Source organism: Bubalus bubalis, chromosome 18 (assembly GCF_019923935.1).
Source record: "Bubalus bubalis isolate 160015118507 breed Murrah chromosome 18, NDDB_SH_1, whole genome shotgun sequence".
In the NCBI taxonomy this organism is placed as follows: Eukaryota; Metazoa; Chordata; class Mammalia; order Artiodactyla; family Bovidae; genus Bubalus; species Bubalus bubalis.
The window spans coordinates 10,247,292-10,265,383 of record NC_059174.1 but is presented as its reverse complement, the minus strand read 5'-3'; the positions used below and the strand labels follow the sequence as shown (position 1 = coordinate 10,265,383).

At 50.3% G+C, this 18,092-nt stretch overlaps 1 protein-coding gene across 5 annotated transcripts in view; it reads right to left on the bottom strand.

Moving 5' to 3' along the window:
- Positions 1–17,011: 17,011 nt before the first annotated feature.
- The window catches only part of WFDC1 (WAP four-disulfide core domain 1), a 41,934-nt gene continuing 40,853 nt past the window's right edge, over positions 17,012–18,092 (bottom strand). For all 5 annotated transcript variants that reach the window (XM_044932213.1, XM_044932211.1, XM_006045718.3 and 2 more), the window contains exon 8: positions 17,012–17,429. The gene's annotated coding sequence lies outside the window, so the exon portion shown is untranslated. The remainder of the gene's footprint in view (positions 17,430–18,092) is intronic.

The window sequence follows — 18,092 nt, the reverse complement described above, 5'->3', positions numbered from 1 at the left end:
ATCGTGAGATGCAGCTGGAGCCGGGGAGATGGGGTGGAGATGGGCGATAAACCAGACCCCTCCCTACCCTGAGTCACTGAGCGAGCCGGGAAGCTGAACTTTACCGAGCACCCAGGTGATTCTCCTGGGGAGCCACGTGAGGTCAGCTAAGATGCTGGGAACACGTTTAATATGAGCTGAGGCTCCTAGAGCTGCTGGGAGGCTCGGGAGCGGCCACGTGGCCTCTCTAAACGCGATTGCCAGTTTGTTATTGAAGGAGAAGACAGCTTAAGACCTCGCCTCGAGGAAGGGCCCTGGGAGGGAACCCCACGAGCTGGACAGTTTGAGAAGCCTCTGCCTTTGGGCTATACCTGGTGCTGCATGGTCTATGAGCTCTTTATTCTCCTTTGCAGAGCAGGCTCCTGTGCTTGCTAATCTTGGGACCTGGAGCAGGTTTCTTAAATGTTCACAGCCTCAGTTTACTCATCTGTAAAATGGCCACCATGATGGCACCTCCTTCATAGTGAAATTGAGAGGAAATTTGCTGGACCGTCTCATATGGGAAGAGCTCAGGGCAGGGCTTGGAATACTGTATGGGGTATGGGGATGGCATATTCACTCTCATCATCACTGGGCTCACATGGCTCCCAAAGCCTGTGCGTGAATGTGCAGTGTAGACGGGTTTCAGCCTCCAAGTGGATATACTGAGATGTGTAAGGGTCAGCTTCACACAGCACGGGAATCCAGAACAAGACCCACTGCTTAGTAGGGAGGGGGCTTCAGAGGAGGCTGTGCTGCTATTCTATGCCTCAGTTTTCTTATCTGTCGAGTGGGGTTACTTAAGGACTGTAGGGCAGGACACGTGTATGTGTCCATTAAATTATGCTGCCTCTTCGGAGCACATGTTTGCCACTTATCCCAGCTACTCCCCAAGGGGTGGCCACGTCAGCCCCACTCAACCCAGTGGGTTCTAGAAGCCCTTCTTGTTTCTCCTGCCTCTTCCCCTCTTCGCAGAAACAACGCTGCCCACTTCCATCAATTTCAGCAAAGGCCCAGAAGTGATGGGAAAAGCAAGACTCTGGTGTGAGTCAGATTTTAATCCCAGGCCTGTTCCTAGCCGATGGGTGACCTTGGGCGATTCTTATCACCTTTTTGCACCTCAGTTTACTCACCCACAAAATGGGAGTGACACCACCTATCTAAGTCAGGGTTTGGCACCTCCAACTGAGTGCTTTGGCGAAAGTTTGATAAACAGATTATTTGTGAGCAGGGGGTGATGTGTTGGGCAAATACCTTTGCCTTGAAAGCTCCACCTCAGCTCCAGCTCAGATTGTCAAGAATTTGTGGGTCAGGCACGAGTATGTCCAGGGCATTCAGGAAGCAGATTCTGGGCAGTGGCTATTGTGCAACATTCAGACCTGTTGGGATTTAAAAAAAAAGAAAAAGATGGAATGGATTACAGAAAAAGTAGTTTAAGAGACCAGCTTTGTGCCTGGAATGGCTGAATGGACACTCTTAGGCTTAAGCTTGCTTAACTTTTCTTTTTGTTGCCTTGTGATCAGAAAATGTATCTGTACATGGGTCTATGAACCTTTCTTAATTTACTGGGACTTTGTGCCTGGTGTGTATGCAATATTTGTAAATATTTCAATCTCACTAGACAACATGATATATTCCTTGGAAGGGTCTTGGTAAGCTGTACTTTTCTTTGTAAATTTGTTCTGTATTTATTCACTCTGACTTTCTGGCTCCATTGCTCATGTCTTTATTTTTGACCACTTGACCTGACAAAGGAGGATAAGAGAGAGTTTCAAATTTCCCAGTTGAGTTGCTCTCCTGTCCATTTTTGCCTGCAGCCTATTGGATTCTAGAGTCCACTCTCAAGGAATTAATTCAGACAAGACAGGGAATTCCCTGGCAGTCCAGTGGTTAGGACTTGGCACTCTCACTACTGAGGGCCTGGGTTTGATCCCTGGTTGGGAACTAAGATCCCACAGGCTGAGTGGCACGGCCAATAATAATAATAATAATAATAAAAGAATCTGTGGTAGGAGAAGCAGAGCTGAAAATTAAAGGAAAAATAATTCAGACAAGACAGTTGCTGCGAAACTTTCTGAGGTTGGCAGCTCTGAGAGTGATGGGTCCTGATGCTCTGGCCAGCCTGGAGAGACAAGGGTACCACTCAGCCCAAAGCATCCAGCCTTTCTTGAAATATTGGCCCTGGGCACCTTGAACAATGAACCTCACACTCTTCAAGTCCCATTCACTCTCGATATGAAAGTGGTGTCATTTCATGACCCATAAATTACCTCCCAACAACACACCCTGTTGGGTGACCTCAATGCAATCCCAAGGCACCTGAAATATATTTGGTAATAAACCTCACTGGGAAATTCTAAGGTTGGAATATGAAGGCATCCTATTAACAAGAGGTACAGAATACAAGGGATACATGAGTACTGGAGTGGGTTGCCATTTCTTTCTCCAGGGGATCTTCCTGACCCAGGGATCAAACCCAGGCCTCCTGTGTTGCAGGCAGACACTTTACCATTTGGCCACTATATATATATATATATATGTATGTATGTATGTATGTATATATACATATATTAGTTTTAGAACTTCATTTGAAGTTGATGCTTTTTACATAGACCCTCAGTTCTGTTTGTTTTTTTAATGGCTGAGCACACAAGCAGTAATATAATCATGTCACGGATGGAGAAATTAGAATTTAGAGAAGGAAAGCCACTTTCATTCATTAAGCAAATATTTTTAAGCACCATGGAGACCAACCACTGATACACATGACCTCTGTCCCTGCATCTCATCTCCTAGAGGGTGTGACAGGCTACAAACCAACCAGACTGTCATGCAGTTGCAGGCAGTGGATGTAGTGGGTTGAGTAAAGGGCCCCCTAAAAGTATTCACCCATGTCCCAATCCCCAGAAGCTGGGCAATGTAACCTGATTTAGGAAAATGATCTTTGAAGATATAATTAAGATAAGGATCTCAAGATGAGATCATGCTGGGTTAACTGGGTGAACCCTAAATCCAAGGACTGGTGTCCTTATAAAAGACAGAAGAGGAGAGACACGACACAGAGGAGAGACCTCATGAAGATGGAGGCAGAGATGGGAGGGATGCGGCCACAAGCCAAGGACCACCTGGAGCCACAGGAGGTAAGGCTGGGTCCCCACTCTCCGCCAGCGCCTTCAGAGGAATCATGTTCCTGCCAACACCTGGCTTCCAGACTGTGGGAGAATCTCTGCTGGTTTGTGGTCATTGGTTGTGGCTGCCCCAGGAAACTAGCAGAGTGAGCAAACAAGGCGATGAAGACAAGCAAACGGAGTGAGGACTGGAGAGTGAGTGGGGCTCCTGTCACTTGAGCAGCCAGGAGAGGTGACGTTCAAGCAGAGACCTGAACGAGGTGAGAAGTGGCGCCTGTGGATATCTGGAGGGGTGGGCGGACAACATTCCAAGCAGGGAGAAGAGACTGGATCGAGTGAGACCTGCTTATGTGGATGACTCTCCCATTTGCACCCAAGCTCTGGCCACCCTCCCCACGCCCACGCCCAGGCACTCCTCATGTTGTTTCTGCCACCTTCCACTGTCATTGCTGAGTGATGGGGAAACACTGGCTGAGAACTTCCTACAGCTGTGGGCATTGCTGGGGTTCCCAGGGGCTTAACTGCACCAGGTGGGACAAGCCCTGTGGAACCTGATGCCAGGTGCCAAGTGAATATGCCTTGGGTCTTGCTAAACACCGAGAGGTAAATGCCTCATACGGGTGTCACTCTTCCCTCCTCCTACACCCTTGGTAGGTATCACTGGCCCATCTCGGGGTGACATTTCCCCACTGGCTGGGACAGGCCTGGGAACCCTTCTACTTATTACACTTTAAATAGCTACCAACAAATTGTTTAGGCCTGGCACCTGAATAAACTTGTTTACTGAAAGATCTTGAGAAGAGGAAGGGATGACCTTGGGTGGGCAGATATAGAACCTTCTAGAAGGCGGTGGTATGGCGGAAGACCCCCACATAAGTCCATCATTTACATGAAGATTTACTTTTTTTTAAAAACTTTTTATTTTGTATCGGGGTACAGCCAACTAACAATGCTGCAATAGCTTCAGGTGGGCAGTGAAGGGGCTCAGCCGTACATACACATGTATCCGTTCACATGAGGGTTTACTCTTGGTGTTCTGTATTCTGTGGGTTTTGACCAATGTAGAATGTCATAGAGCTATCATTACAGAGTCATCCAAAGGGTCTCACTGCCTAAAAACCCCCTATTCATTCCTCCCTCACCCCAACCCCCTGGCAACCAGGGTTGATCTTTTTGCTGTCTCTATAGTTTTGCTTTTCCAGAATATCATAGTCAGAAATTTGAAAATATACAATTTCTGTTGGCTTTTGAATGTAATCAGTTTAGTTCAGCCGCTCAGTCGTGTCCGACTCTTTGCAACCCCCTGGACTGCAGCACGCCAGGCCTTCCTGTCCACCATCAGCTTCTGGAGTTTACTCAAACTCATGTCCATTGAGTGTAATAGAGAGTTCAAAATTCTCAGTGACTCCCTCTGAAAGTTCATAGAGCCCCAGGGCTCCCCGCTTACGTGGTGCTGAAGGGGTGTGGTTAGTTCTCAGCCAAGTGGCTGTTCGAATGGCCCCTCCCCTACCTGAGCCTCCTCCCCTACCCTACACCATCCCTCAGACTCCTGGCTGTTTGTCAAACAAGCTGAGTTCAGTCCAGCATCCCCCATCTTTGAACTTCAAAGGTGCCTCTGCCAGCTGCGTTCTCCCCCAGGTACTCACAGGACCCAAAACTCCTTCCCGCTCAGGCGTAGACTTCAGTGTCTACTTTGTAATAACTCATGGAGCAGAACTCCCATTTTGTGTACTTTTCTGCAGGTATATTTTGCTTCAATAAAATATTCTGTTAAATAGAGAGCAGACTTGTGGTTGCCAAGGAGGAGGAGGTGGGAGAGGGATGGACTGGGAGTCTGAGGTTAGAGCTGCAAACTATTGGGCTTCCCTGGTGCTCAGACGGAAAAGAATCTGCCTGCAGTGCAGGAGCCCCGGGCATGATCCCTGGACTGGGAAGGCCTCCTGGAGAAGGGAATGGCTCCCACTCCAGTATTCTTGGCAGGAGAACTCCATGGACAGAGGGGCCTGGAGGGCTACAGTCCATGGGATTGCAGAGTCAGACACAACTGAGTGACTTTGAGAGAGAGACAAAAGCAAACGATTACACACAGGATGGATAAAAAACAAGGCCCTAATGTACAGCACAGGGAACTATATACAACATGCTATGATGATAAACGATAATGGGAAAGGATACAAAAACAGAGTCTGTGCCCCTGAGTCACTTCGCTGCAGAGATTGGCACAACATTGTAAATGAACTATACTTCAGTTAAAACACTCTGTTAACATCTTACAAAAGGAAGCAGATGAAAGCTGAATGAGAAACAAGAGATTTACACCGTCTTAAGTGTGTTTCCACAAAACAGTTATGAATCACAAAGGGAAACAGATTGGATTTCTCTAGATTGGAGAAATCTGGCCAACTCCACACTGACGAAGGGATCAGCGTCGCCAGGACCACCGTTGGGATGAGTGACACTGTGCGCCTCGGATACGATGCACTGAGGGAGCACAGCTTCACTCTGGGGGACTCCTGGCAAAGTGCTGAACCCAAGTCCCATCATGAGGAAGCAGTTTCCCATTGGAGGGCATCCAGGGAGTAACTGGCTCCTCTCTTCAGAAATGTCTGGAAAGGCCATGGAAAGTTCCAGAGGGACTAAAGACTCATAACAATCAAATGCAAATGTAATCCTGGATCAGATCTCAGAGTTGGGGAAATGTCTTTATCATTGGCTATAAAAGATATTAGGGCTTCCCCGGCAGCTCATCGGTAAAGAATCCACCTACCAATGCTGGAGACATGGGTGTGATTCCTGGGTCTGGAAGAGCCCCTGGAGAAGAAAGTGGCTACCCGCTCCAGTATTCTTGCCTAGAGAACCATGGACAGAGGAGCCTGGCGGGCTACAGACCATGGGGGTCACAAGGAGTTGGACACAACTGAGCGACTAAAACAACACACAGGACATTAGTGGGACAACCGGTGAATCTGGGGAAGCTCTGGAGACAACAGTATCGCACCGACGTGAGCTCCTGATGTCAATGTCAACCACTGTCCTCTAGTCAGGGAAGAGAATGTCCCCTTTGAAAGGGCATCCTGGGGTTCTTAGGGGTAAAGGAGGGAGGGGGAGCAAGAAAGTGGGGAGGGGAGCTCACCCACAGTCTTGGATAATCTGGGAAGAATATACACAAATCTGAAAAGGTCCCATAGTGTATGGTTCCACCTATAGAACATTCTCGACAAGATGAAATCAGAGAGATGGAGAGTGGGTTAGTGGCTGGCGGGGGTTAGGGACAGTGCGACGACAAAGGCAGCGAGAAGGAGACCGATGTGGTGATGGAGCACCTCTGGAGCTGGTACCTCCACGAATGTGTACCCGAGATCTGGCGCTGCGGAGACCACGCCCCAACACCGCAGCATGTCAGTTTCCCGGCTTTGTGGTTATGCAATTCTCCAAGCCAGGCTTCAACAATACGTGGACCATGAACTTCCAGATGTTCAAGCTAGTTTTAGAAAAGGCAGAGGAACCAGAGATCAAATTGCCAACATCCGCTGGATCGTCGAAAAAGCAAGAGAGTTCCAGAAAAACATCTATCTCTGCTTTATTGACTATGCCAAAGCCTTTGACTGTGTGGATCACAATAAATTGTGGAAAATTCTGAAAGAGATGGGAATACCAGAACACCTGACCTGCCTCTTGAGAAATCTGTATGCAGGTCACGAAGCAACAGTGAGAACTGGACATGGAACAACAGACTGGTTCCAAATAGGAAAAGGAGTACGTCAAGGCTCTGTATTGTCACCCTGCTTATTTAACTTATATGCAGACTACATCATGAGAAACGCTGGGCTGGAAGAAGCACAAGCTGGAATCAAGATTGCCAGAAGAAATATCGATAACCTCAGATATGCAGATGACACCACCCTTATGGCAGAAAGTGAAGAGGAACTCAAAAGCCTCTTGATGAAAGTGAAAGAGGAGAGTGAAAAAGTTGGCTTAAAGCTCAACATTCAGAAAACTAAGATCATGGCAGCTGGTCCCATCACTTCATGGGAAACAGATGGGGAAACCGTGGAAACAGTGTCAGACTTTATATTTTTGGGCTCCAAAATCACTGCAGATGGTGATTGAAGCCATGAAATTAAAAGATGCCTACTCCTTGGAAGAAAAGTTATGACCAACCTAGACAGCATATTCAAAAGCAGAGACATTACTTTGCCAACACTGCTGTGCACCAGGTGCCATCCTAGGCACTTAACTAGTCTCACCACACAGCTAGACTAGGAGGCTGGCGCTGTCATCACGCATTTTCTAGAAGATGAGACTTTGGCTCAGGGCCACCTTGGGAGTGGGAAGAGGAGCCAGGACCCACCCACTGACCACTGGGCTCCTGAGTTGGCCAGAAAACAGCGCCACTAAGACCAATCCCTCAGCATCCTTTGGGGAAGGAGCCAGAACCTGCATAAGGAGTCAACAATGCAAGAAGGGACTCACTGCCTTGGGAGCAGTAGTTCTGGAGCTCCGGCCAGCATCAGAGTCACAGGAGAGTGTGATAAAGCACAGACCACCAGGTCGACCCCAGAGTCCCTCACTCAGTAGGGCTGGGGAGGGCTGAGAACCTGCATTTCTAATGAGTTCTCCTCCAGGGATGCTGATGCTGCAGGTCTCAGGATCCCCCTTTGGAAACAGCTGCTTTAGTGAACTTGCCTGCCTGCTGTGGAAGAACAGGGGCCAGGGTCCCTCCTGGGGCACATGGCGTGGTGGTTCCAACACAAACTTTCCCATCTAGGTGATCCTGTGATAACGTGTGCGTGTGCATGTTCTCAGTCGCTCAGTCATGTCTCACTCTTTGTGATCCCATGGACTGTAGCCCACCAGGCTCCTCTGTCCATGGGATTTCTCAGGCAAGCATACTAGAGTGGGTTGCCATTTCCTTCTCCAGGGGATCTTTCCAATCCAGGGATCAGACTCGCATCTCCTGCATTGGCAGGCAGATTCTTTACCAGAGAGCCATCTGGGAAGCCCCAATAATAACCTTATGATTATGCTAAAAAAAAAACAAAACCCTTCATCTGTTAGAGATGCATTCTGAGGGATTCATAGGTATTGTATATCTCTGGGATTCACTTTAAAATACTCCAGACTCTACCTCTGCAAAAGGTTGAAGGTCTAAATGAAGCAATGATAGCTGGCTGATGAGTCCAGAGAGGTTCATTCTACCACTTTCTATACCTTGTTTATATGTGAAAGTGTTATTCATAAGCCTTGTTGATTTCAGGTAGGGGAAAAGCTCTGGCTCCCCACTTACAACTGACCTTGAGCTAGAAACTTGCAGTATCTGAGCCTCAATTCTTTTTGCTGTCAATGCAGCTGATGGCATCTTTCCAACTGGGTTATCGAGGACATCATGGATAAGAGCTGTTAGCATTCACCTTGGCACGTGACCCATGAGACTTTAATTCCCCCGATGTACTCTCACACATTCTCCAGCCCGACTTGCCCAGGGCAGCACCTAATGGGCAGGGGACTCACCCATCTCAAGACACCTGTTCAACAAGTTCCTGGGATGAGTGTGAAACTTTCTGGAAGCTGTCCATCTGCGAGCAGGCAGCGTGGGTGTGGAATGTGGGGTGGGGAGGCCATGGGTGTGTTCTCAGGATGTGAGGCTTCTGGGCAGTCACAGGCATGTTGGCCGCTTGGACGCCTTGCTGTTGACCCCACAATACAGCTCCGACTTGCCGTGGCAGGGGAGTGGGCAGGGGGGTTCTTTATGGAGCCACCGGGTCGGTCGCAGGAGATCCCTGGTTTCCAGTTCAGAGCTGGTTCCAGTGGATTCCATGGGGCCTTCAGTTTGCCCCCATCTCCAGTCAAGGAGTGCTGTGGTTGGTGTTCTGTATTGTTTTGGTTTTGATTACAAAAAATAAAACCCCATTTGTGCTAGCCCAGGGCAAAGTTGGGGCGGCCAGTGACTGGGAAACCTGGAGCTGTTTCCTTGAACCTCAATGCAGGGAGGGTGGTCAAGTCTCATATCGGTTGGCACAAACTGAAAACCTGTCAAGAACGTATTGGCTTTACTCTCTCTTTTCCTCTCCTCTTCCTGCTCCTCCTCTCTCTCTGGGTCTCCCTCCCATCCCTCTTCCTCATGGACAGGACAGGAAACCGCCTCCACAAAGCACAAGTCCTACCCCTCTGTCTGTACCACCAGGGCTGGCTGAAGTTTGCCCAGCATTTTCTGTGTGCCAGGTCTTGGGCAAAAGACTTCACCACCTGGATTTCACATAATCACACAGCAGCCATAGAAGAAGGTACTGCTTTCATCCTTCCAACTTCCAGAGATGAAACTGAAGCACTGAGAAGCTCAAGGAGTTAGCTGAGACCATGTTGTACATTCAAGAGCATCTTCTTGGGGGGAGGAATTTGATTGGCTCAGCTTGAGTCAGGTGACCTGTTTCTCCACCAATCAGCTGTGGTGAAGGAGGCGGGTCTCAGAGCATCAACGTGGCAACCTCCAGGCCCAGCATTAGAGAACTCTTCTCAGATGGGGCGGTGAGCCTGGCACCTGATCCCACTCTGTTCCTTTCCTCCTTCCTGAGTAGCCTCCCATGGACACAAATCCCTGCAACATTTGTCTTCCCACTGGTGAAGTCAGATGGGGCTGGAGTTCAAATCCTGCCTCTGCCATTTTCCTGATGGTCTACTCTTGCGCAAATGACTTAACCTCCCTGAGCCTCAGTGTTGTCATCTGTAAATGGGGTTCATAAGACTGGCTTCTCAGAGACACGTGTGTGCACAGTCACTTCAGGCGTGTCCAACTCTTTGTGAACCCAAAGGACTATAGCTCGCCAGGCTCCTCTCTCCATGGGGTTTTTCAGGCAAGAATACTGGAGTGGGTTGCCATTTCCTCTTCCAAGGCATCTTTCCAACCCAGTAGTTGAACCTGTGTCTCCTGTGTGTCCTGCATTGACAGGCTGATTCTTTTACACTGAGCTACCTGGGAAGCCCTTCTCAGAGACATGGGGAGAAGCAAATGAGACCATAACCCACGTAAACCCTCCAGTGGCTTCCCATTGTTTTCATGTTCAAGTTGAAACTCAGGGTGTAAACCGGCTGGCATCTGCTTAACATCCTACCCTGTATCTTCCCAGTGCCAGAGTACGCCTAATCCAGCGGTGCCTCTGCCTGAATGCCTTCTCTCTTCTTCCCAATCGACGTTAGCAGACATGACCCCAAGTGGGCTGAACTGTGTCCCCCTAAAAGTGTATCTGCATTCTGACTCCATGACCTGCGTATGTGGCCTTAGTAGGAAACAGAGTCTGCTCATGTACTTCCGTTAAGGATCTTGAGATGAGATGACCCTGGGTTTAGCACAGGTCCTAAGTTCAACCATGTGTCCTTACAAACCAAGGGAGAGTGAAATCTGGGACACACAATCACAGTGGGAAGGCCATGGGATGATGGAGGCAGAGAAGGCAGTGACCCATCTAGAAGCTAAGGAGTGGCACAGGCCACTGGCCACCCCTGGAAGCTGGAGAGGGACACGGAGCCACCTCTGGAGGGACCAAGCCTGCTAACACCCTGACATGGATCTCTGGTCTCCAGAGCTGGGAGAGGCTACATTTCTGTGGTTTATGGGAATCTGTGTGGTAGTTACAGAAAACTCCTGCTCAGGAACTTAGCTCAGAATCACCTCCTCGGGGAAGCCCTCCCTGACTTCTCATCCTGCACAAACGCTCAGAGCCTATAGAAGCATTATGCTAGCCTTTCCACCGTGCCTGTGATCATCCACACACCTGTGTCTTCTCCTCCAACCTTTGCAGGGGAATCCATACTCCACAGAGCACCAAGCTATTAACAGATGACACCCTGACAGTGGAATTTCAGGCAGCAGACTCTAGACACCCAGAGGGAGAAATCTGTCTGAAGCTGGCTGCCACCACTGTCTCACACAAGGGCCTGCTCAGCTATTCCCAGGTGGAGGCATGCAGAGGCCTTGCCTGGGGTCATGAGTAAGTCTGTCCTGCACTATGTCCTCAAGAACCCCACCCCCACCGCTTTACCTTTCCATTACCTGGCTGACCTCTCTGAGATGTTCTAGAAAAAAGGTCTGGGGTTGGGAAGATCCTGGCAGCTCTGATGGAAACTGGCCCCAGGGAGGACTGTGACCAAGTCAGCCAGCCGGACAAACAGCAGCACTATTTCATTGCTTATTCTTACTGAAAAGCTGACCCTGAGGGTGAGGCTCCTATAGTCCCTGTCCTCAGCCACATGCCCCTGGGGTCCAGCAGCTTTTCAGGTGCCTTGGAGGAGGCCAGGCTGACTTGCCTGCTGTTTGCTGGCTTCCTGGGGCCCCCGCAGCTCTCTCAGAGGCTGGCCACCCCCCACCCTGGGGCCTCTGCAGTTGTGGGAGGGTCCCCAGCCCTTCTGTGTATGGCTAGAGAGAAAACCCCAGACTGGGGGTTCGGGGGAGTGGGGCTGGCCTCTCATACTTCCTGGAGACTGGGAACATGGCCAGTTCCAGCGGGGTGACCCCGGGTGAAGAGCTCTACCCACTGAGCTTCCTCTGTGGAGCCAGAGAAAACCCCCAGGCTCTGTGGACGGTGCCAGCTTCCTGGTGGTGGCACTGTGCTGTGGTTATGCAAGTGTGACCACATGGGAGGCGGCCTCTCTGGATTTGTCCTCGCATGTCCTACGAATTTACTATTATTTCAAATTAAAATTTAAAAAAAGATTTTAAAAAACAGGTAGGGGACCTTAGTATGAAATATAATGACTTCACCAATTAATGTAAAAAGAAAAAGAGAGAGAGAAGCTGTGTTCTTTCCTTTCTACACTTTCTCAGAAAGTCCTCCTATAATGTGCAACTTCCTGGGAGACCAAAGGTAACTACGTAATATCTCTCTGCTCCTCTGAATGGCTGCAGATATGAGAATGTCATAATCAACTATTTCATCCAGAACTCAACAGCTAGATGTGTTCATAAACCATACAGATTAAAGACCTTCTCCCTGATTAAAAAGGAGAGAGAGAGAGAAAGTTTGTACCTCCAGAGGAGTCAGAACTGGAATTGGTTTACTGGCTCTGTGATCCTTGCTAAATGATTATTTCTCATGCCTCAGCTTCTGTCATCTGTAAAATGGGTGTCCAGAGTCTCTTCCTCATGGGTTGGGAGAGCACAGTCAAGCGGTTAGTTTCTGGAGGGCTTCCAGAGGGCCCTGGCATGCAGCCAGCGCTCAGAAGGTGCTGACCACATTACAGTCGCCCTAAGAACAAGGACATAATACAGGGCAAGTGCCAAGCAGAGGCAGTTCCTGTAAGGATGGGCCGGCCCCTGTGGCTGCCTGGCTGTGTGTGGCCCTGGGCATGTCACGAGGCACTGGGGGACCTTTGCTGCCCACCCTGTGGAATGGATGTGGAATCCAGGAGACCGTCTGCCCAGCCCCACCTGCAGGTTTTCCTGGGATCTGCCCCCACCCTCGTCCCCACTGCCATTGCTGACTGGGAAGCTGCCGGTTCTTCCTTCCTGCTTCCCACAGCCTCAGCTGATGGGCCCGGAAGTGGGGTGCCTTCCCCTGGGTGTCATTGGGGAGGTGTCCCATACACAGGGAGCACGGGCAGGATGGAGCTCTAGGGTGGCTGGGGGCCAGTGTCTCGTCCCGAGGAGACAGTGGCTCTGCCCAGAGCACTCAGACATCCATGGGGGGACTCCATCTCTGGCTCTTGCTGTCCCTGAAGCCCAGGTGTGGTCCTGTCCTTCCAAGCTGTGACTGCTCACTTCTGCCTTAAGAGACAATAACAACAATAACAATAGTAGCAGTGACCGCTTATAGAACCCGTGCTATGAGCCAGACACCGTTCTGACACCCACACATATTTCAACACCTTTACTCCTCATTATAGCCTGGAGTATCATCACCCCCTTTTGCAGATGGGGAAACCGAGGCACAGTGACTAACTTGTGTAAGATCACACACTAGCGAGTGGCAGGGCTGGGACTTGAGCCCCGTTGGCCTAGCACCAAAGGGGCCACCCCCCTCCTATCCCTCCAGGTGGCCCTCTTTGTCCCAGCTGCTCAGAGCCGGGGTCCTGTCACGGCCAGCGGCACCTTGGACCTCCAGCCCCCGAGGTTCCTTCAACTCTGCTCCAGTGCTCGGCCTCCTCCCTCCCTCTCTTAGCCCCAAGGACCGGGGACAGGCCTTTCCAGGTTTCCCAGTAGTTTTCACAATTCTTATCTCTTTCATCCCATGGAAGGTATGGCAGGCATCATCCTGCTCCATCGCAGTAAAAACTGAAGCTCAGAGAGGCTAAGCTCTGTGTCCAGGGACACACAGCTTTGACCAGCAGGGCCACCTCTGGAACCCAGCTCCTAGGCCAGAGCTCTCTCATGCCCTGGATGGCGGGACCTCTGTTCACACTTTAGCTCAGGTGAGCAGCCCCATCACCTGTCCAAATCAATCAGGTCCACAGAAGGGTGATGCCAGCTCCCAAAGGGGACTGTGCTCTGGGCTCAAAGCCAAGAAATATAGCTGGGCTCCGGGTATGTCCCCCACAGACTGCAATCACCCACGCATCTGTGTATCTCCCTCCAGACTGAGGACCCAGGGCAGGAATGCAAGGTAAAGCTGGGAAGGGCAGGGGGCTCACAAGCCCATTCCTGGGGCCGTGTGATGGAGGGGCAGAACCTTGAGTCAGGAGGTAGGGGCAGTTTCTGGACTGCTCCCCTCCGTATCTCAGACTGAAACCAAGACAGGCAGCACATATAATAATCCAAGCGTAAGTGTATGTGTAATTAAAAGAAAAAAATACCACCAACCGAGCTGCTATGGCACTTTCACCTTTCTGTTGCAAACTTGGTAGAAACTTCTTTCAGATTTATGTGGACATCGATTTTGATCATGTCTCAGTCTTACGCATACATAAAAGAAAACATACGTGAAATAAACGGGGTAAGATTTTTCCTAGAAGGTCATCTCACTAGGCTCCAACCCTTTTCAACCACTTTTCCACTCAGCGTTGCCAGTATCAGTTTTCCTGCCAACGTGGCTTCTCAATCCCCGAGGTTCTGATGACGCAGAAATTCCCAGAAGACAGTTCCTCGGTTTTTCCTGAAAGTTTCCACTGAGCTGCTGACACCCAGCCCGCACGTTTCACTGTGCTCACGTGCAGGCTATGACGCCTGGTGGTCACGACTAGGACACTTCCCAGCTTCAGGGGACATGGAAAGGTGGGGGGTGAGGGGGAAGGTGCATCTTGGATTTGCCAAGAAAAGGTGGTTCGCGCTTGGTAAATATTTCTTGATAGAAGGAATGTATGAATGAGTGAATGAGTACCTGATGAGTGAATGGGAAGTTAATTACCCAGAACCTAAGGGCAATGAACCAGTGAAACTTACTGATGGATGAAGCGAGACAAACTGAAGTCTCAGTATTTGAGCTTCACCAGAGGGGCTCAACTCGGGGCCGATGTGCCTACACGGGAGTCTAGGGTCAAGGTAATAATACCAAAGAATGATCACCATAGCTGCTGACCAGTCTCTGTACACCCTGTCTCATAATCCTCCCCGGCAACTCTGAAAGGCAGCCATCTCATCCCACCCATTTCACAGAGGGAGAAACTGAGGCTCCAAGAGAGGGGGAAGTACCTTGCCCAGGATCAGGACAGGCTGACCAGCCTCTACTCTCCCCACCCCATCTCGCGGGCAGCCCTCTAGGGGAGATGAGCTCAGCCCTGTCCCCAGGCCCCTCTGCTGGTCGGCACAGCGGCAGTGTCCCCTTCTGGGCCTCCATGGCTGGAGGGAATATGCATGGATGGAATTGCTGGGTCTCTGGAGCCTGAGCTGTGAGCAGGACAGCCCAGTTTGGAATCCTGACTCTGGCACCACGGGCTGTGTGATTTTAGGTGGATCCTTTCAGATTTCTGACACTCAAGTCTCCGCTGGTTATAACTGCTGGTGCCCATCACTTATGGCCAGAGAAGAAGGGGACAGTCCCTTAGACTGCTGGTCCTCAGCCCTGATGGTCTGGCTGCTCATCCCCACCCCCTCCCCAAAGGAGCTTCAGGTAACCACAGGCTGTCCAGACCAGCGAGATGGACCCTCCAGCACAGACAGGTGAGGTGCTGGGGATTTCGTGGGTGACCCATGCTGTGACCCCTGAAACCACATGTTATAAACCCCACAACTTGGCTCATGCTTGCAATGGATGGACGTAAACTGCAGTCTCCAAGAAGCAGAGCAGATCTGTCTCTGGCAGGGTTTGCCATTCTTGGATGAAGGCGTCTTCCTTCTCCATCAATGGGAAGGTTCCAAACCTCCCCCGGCCAGTGTGACAAAGGCACACTTCACACAGCGTTGACGTGAATCGCTTGACTGCTTTCCCTCATGTTCCACACACAGGAACAAAGAAACCATCAAAATAATTCTCGAGCAATACGAACACACTGATGCTCAGAAATGACCAAAAGAAAAAAAAAAAAGGCCCATCAGTCATCAATCTCCGCTTTAAACTAGACTTTGGGTGTTTTCCAAGAGCATATGGCTTTTAGTTGGAGAAAGAGTGTGGCCTGGGTGAGGGAAGGTCAGCGGAGGAGGGACAGGGATGAGGAGAGATGCTTGTTTTTAAAATATGGGGGGCTTCCCTGGTGGTCCAATGGCTAAGACTCCACGGTCCCAAGGCAGGGGGCCCGGGTTCCATCGCTGGTCAGGGAACTGGATCCCAAAAGCTGCAACTGAGAGTTCACAAGCCACAACTAAAGATTCCATGTGCCATAACAAAGATGGAAGATCCTGCCTGATGCAGCTGAGACCCAGCGTGGCCAAGTAAATAAATATTAAAAATAGAGTAACAGTGCCGCAGTGACCCTTGGAATGCATGCGTCTTTTAGAACTGTGATTTTCTCAGGGGAGGTGCGTGGCAGTGGGATGGCTGGGTCCTGTGGTAGTTTTATCCCTAGTTTTTTTTGAGTTGATGTACAGCAGAGACCACCACCACATTGTAAAGCAATTATCCTCCAACTGAAAAAATCAATCAATAAAATAAAATACGGATACTCAGGAGTCTCCACACAAGCCCCTCTTGGAATTCAAAAGGTCAAGTCCTGCCAAATGACTGACCATTGATCCACCAGTCACCATGGAGCTGTCTTACGGAGGTGGGGGTGGGTGTTACTGGGTGAATTGAATCACTTCCCCCCCAAGCCTCTGGATACGTGTCGGTTTCTGTGCAGTCATGGTTGAGATCTGGATTCTGTAACAGATGCCCCCCAGGGCTCTGCTTGCATTCTCTAGGGGTCCCTTTCCAGGCTGCCCCTGGAACTGACAACCCCTCCTCCAAGGAGCAGCCCTTACCCCACCACTGAGCAGGGCTCAGTTCCCTTGCCCTCTAATGGGGCCAACTCCACAGCGGGACTCAAACCCATTTAATCATTTGCAAAATGAGCATGCGGCCCCTTGCCCAACTTGGTTAAACCAAGTGTGAGGCCATTCGGAGCACGTGATGGGTGCCGCCCCTGGAGCCGGCCCTGAGGGGAAGCAGGCTGCCTCCAGGACCACCGTGCAGGGGGGCAGGTCTCACCAAAGTTCCCCTCCGCAAGACCACCTTACATCACCTGGTAGGACCATGCAAGCTCTCCCCAGGAACCTTCCTGCTAAAATCACTTCCTAATCAATAAATCCTAACCAATAAATCATCCTTCTCCCAGGGTCTGCTTCAGAGGGACCCACACTGATAGGGTATGCATGTGGCCCCAATAGTCCAGGGGTCCAGAAGCAGAGCTGAGCAGACAGCTCATCCCCATCACACCCACCACCTCCCACCCTCAGATTCCACGGCTCCAGCACATCCAATTTAAGGTCATCAGGTGCTTAAAACTATGAATCACGCGTGAGCAGGTGAGTTCATTTCCATTTTATGATGAGCAGACTTATCTCAAGAACATCTGGGATGGGTACATGTCTCCCAGAGTCAAACCTGAAAGAAACCTGTACCAACCAAGACACTGACCTTCACACAGCTCCCAAAGGCAGTGACCTCTTCCCATGCAGATCTGGGGGGGTGGCAAGGTCAAGGGGACTACTAGGAGGGCCTCATTTCCAGGACGATAAAGCAGGAACCTGAAGCTAGTGAGTGGCTTCCATGAAGTCACCCCGCCAGCTTGGGCCACGCCAGGGCTGTGAGCCAGGGGCCCTGTCTCCAAACACCGCTGGGGTCATGCTCTCTCGGGCTGGGCATGACCTCGGGGGTCAAATCATTTTTTACCCAATGATTTCTGAGGCTCAGCAGAAAGTGGAGGAATGTTCTTGCAGACAGGCTGAAAGAGAAGGAAAGAAGGAATGAACATGAACCCAAGAACACGGGGTCACAAGTACGTGTCACCCACTTCTGCCTCACCCACCAGAAGCACCAGAAAGGTGCCAGCTTCTGCTAAGACTCAATTCTTGACTCACTGCTAAGTCTCTCGGTTCCACCTTCCTATCTGACTCCATGTGGATCTTTTCTTACAACCTCGGTTGTGCTAGAGTCTTGTTGCCAGTTTCCAGTGTGTTTGCAGTGAGTTGCTCCATGTGCAGATGTATTTTTGATGCATTCGTGGGGGCAAGTGGGCTCCCAGTCCTCCTACTCTGCCATCTTGATCTCCCCTCTCATCTCATTTAAGTTCCTAATGCATCCCTCCTCATCACTCCCATTTTACAGATATGGAAACTGAGGCTTGGATAGGGGAAGTCATTAGCCTAAGATCACCTGGTGATGGAGCAGGAGTTTAAACCCAGTTCTGGCTGGCTGGTTCCTAAGAGGCATCGTCTCTCACTGCCCTGCCCTTTCCCACTGGTCCCAGCACTTCCCCATGTGAGGTTCACAGACTCAAGTGGGTCAGAGCCACTCCAAGGACTCTTCCTGTCATCAGCAGGTAATAGATATGTTGGCATCAATCCCCATGGGCTCTAGCTTTTCCTGCAGGACTCACACCTGAAGA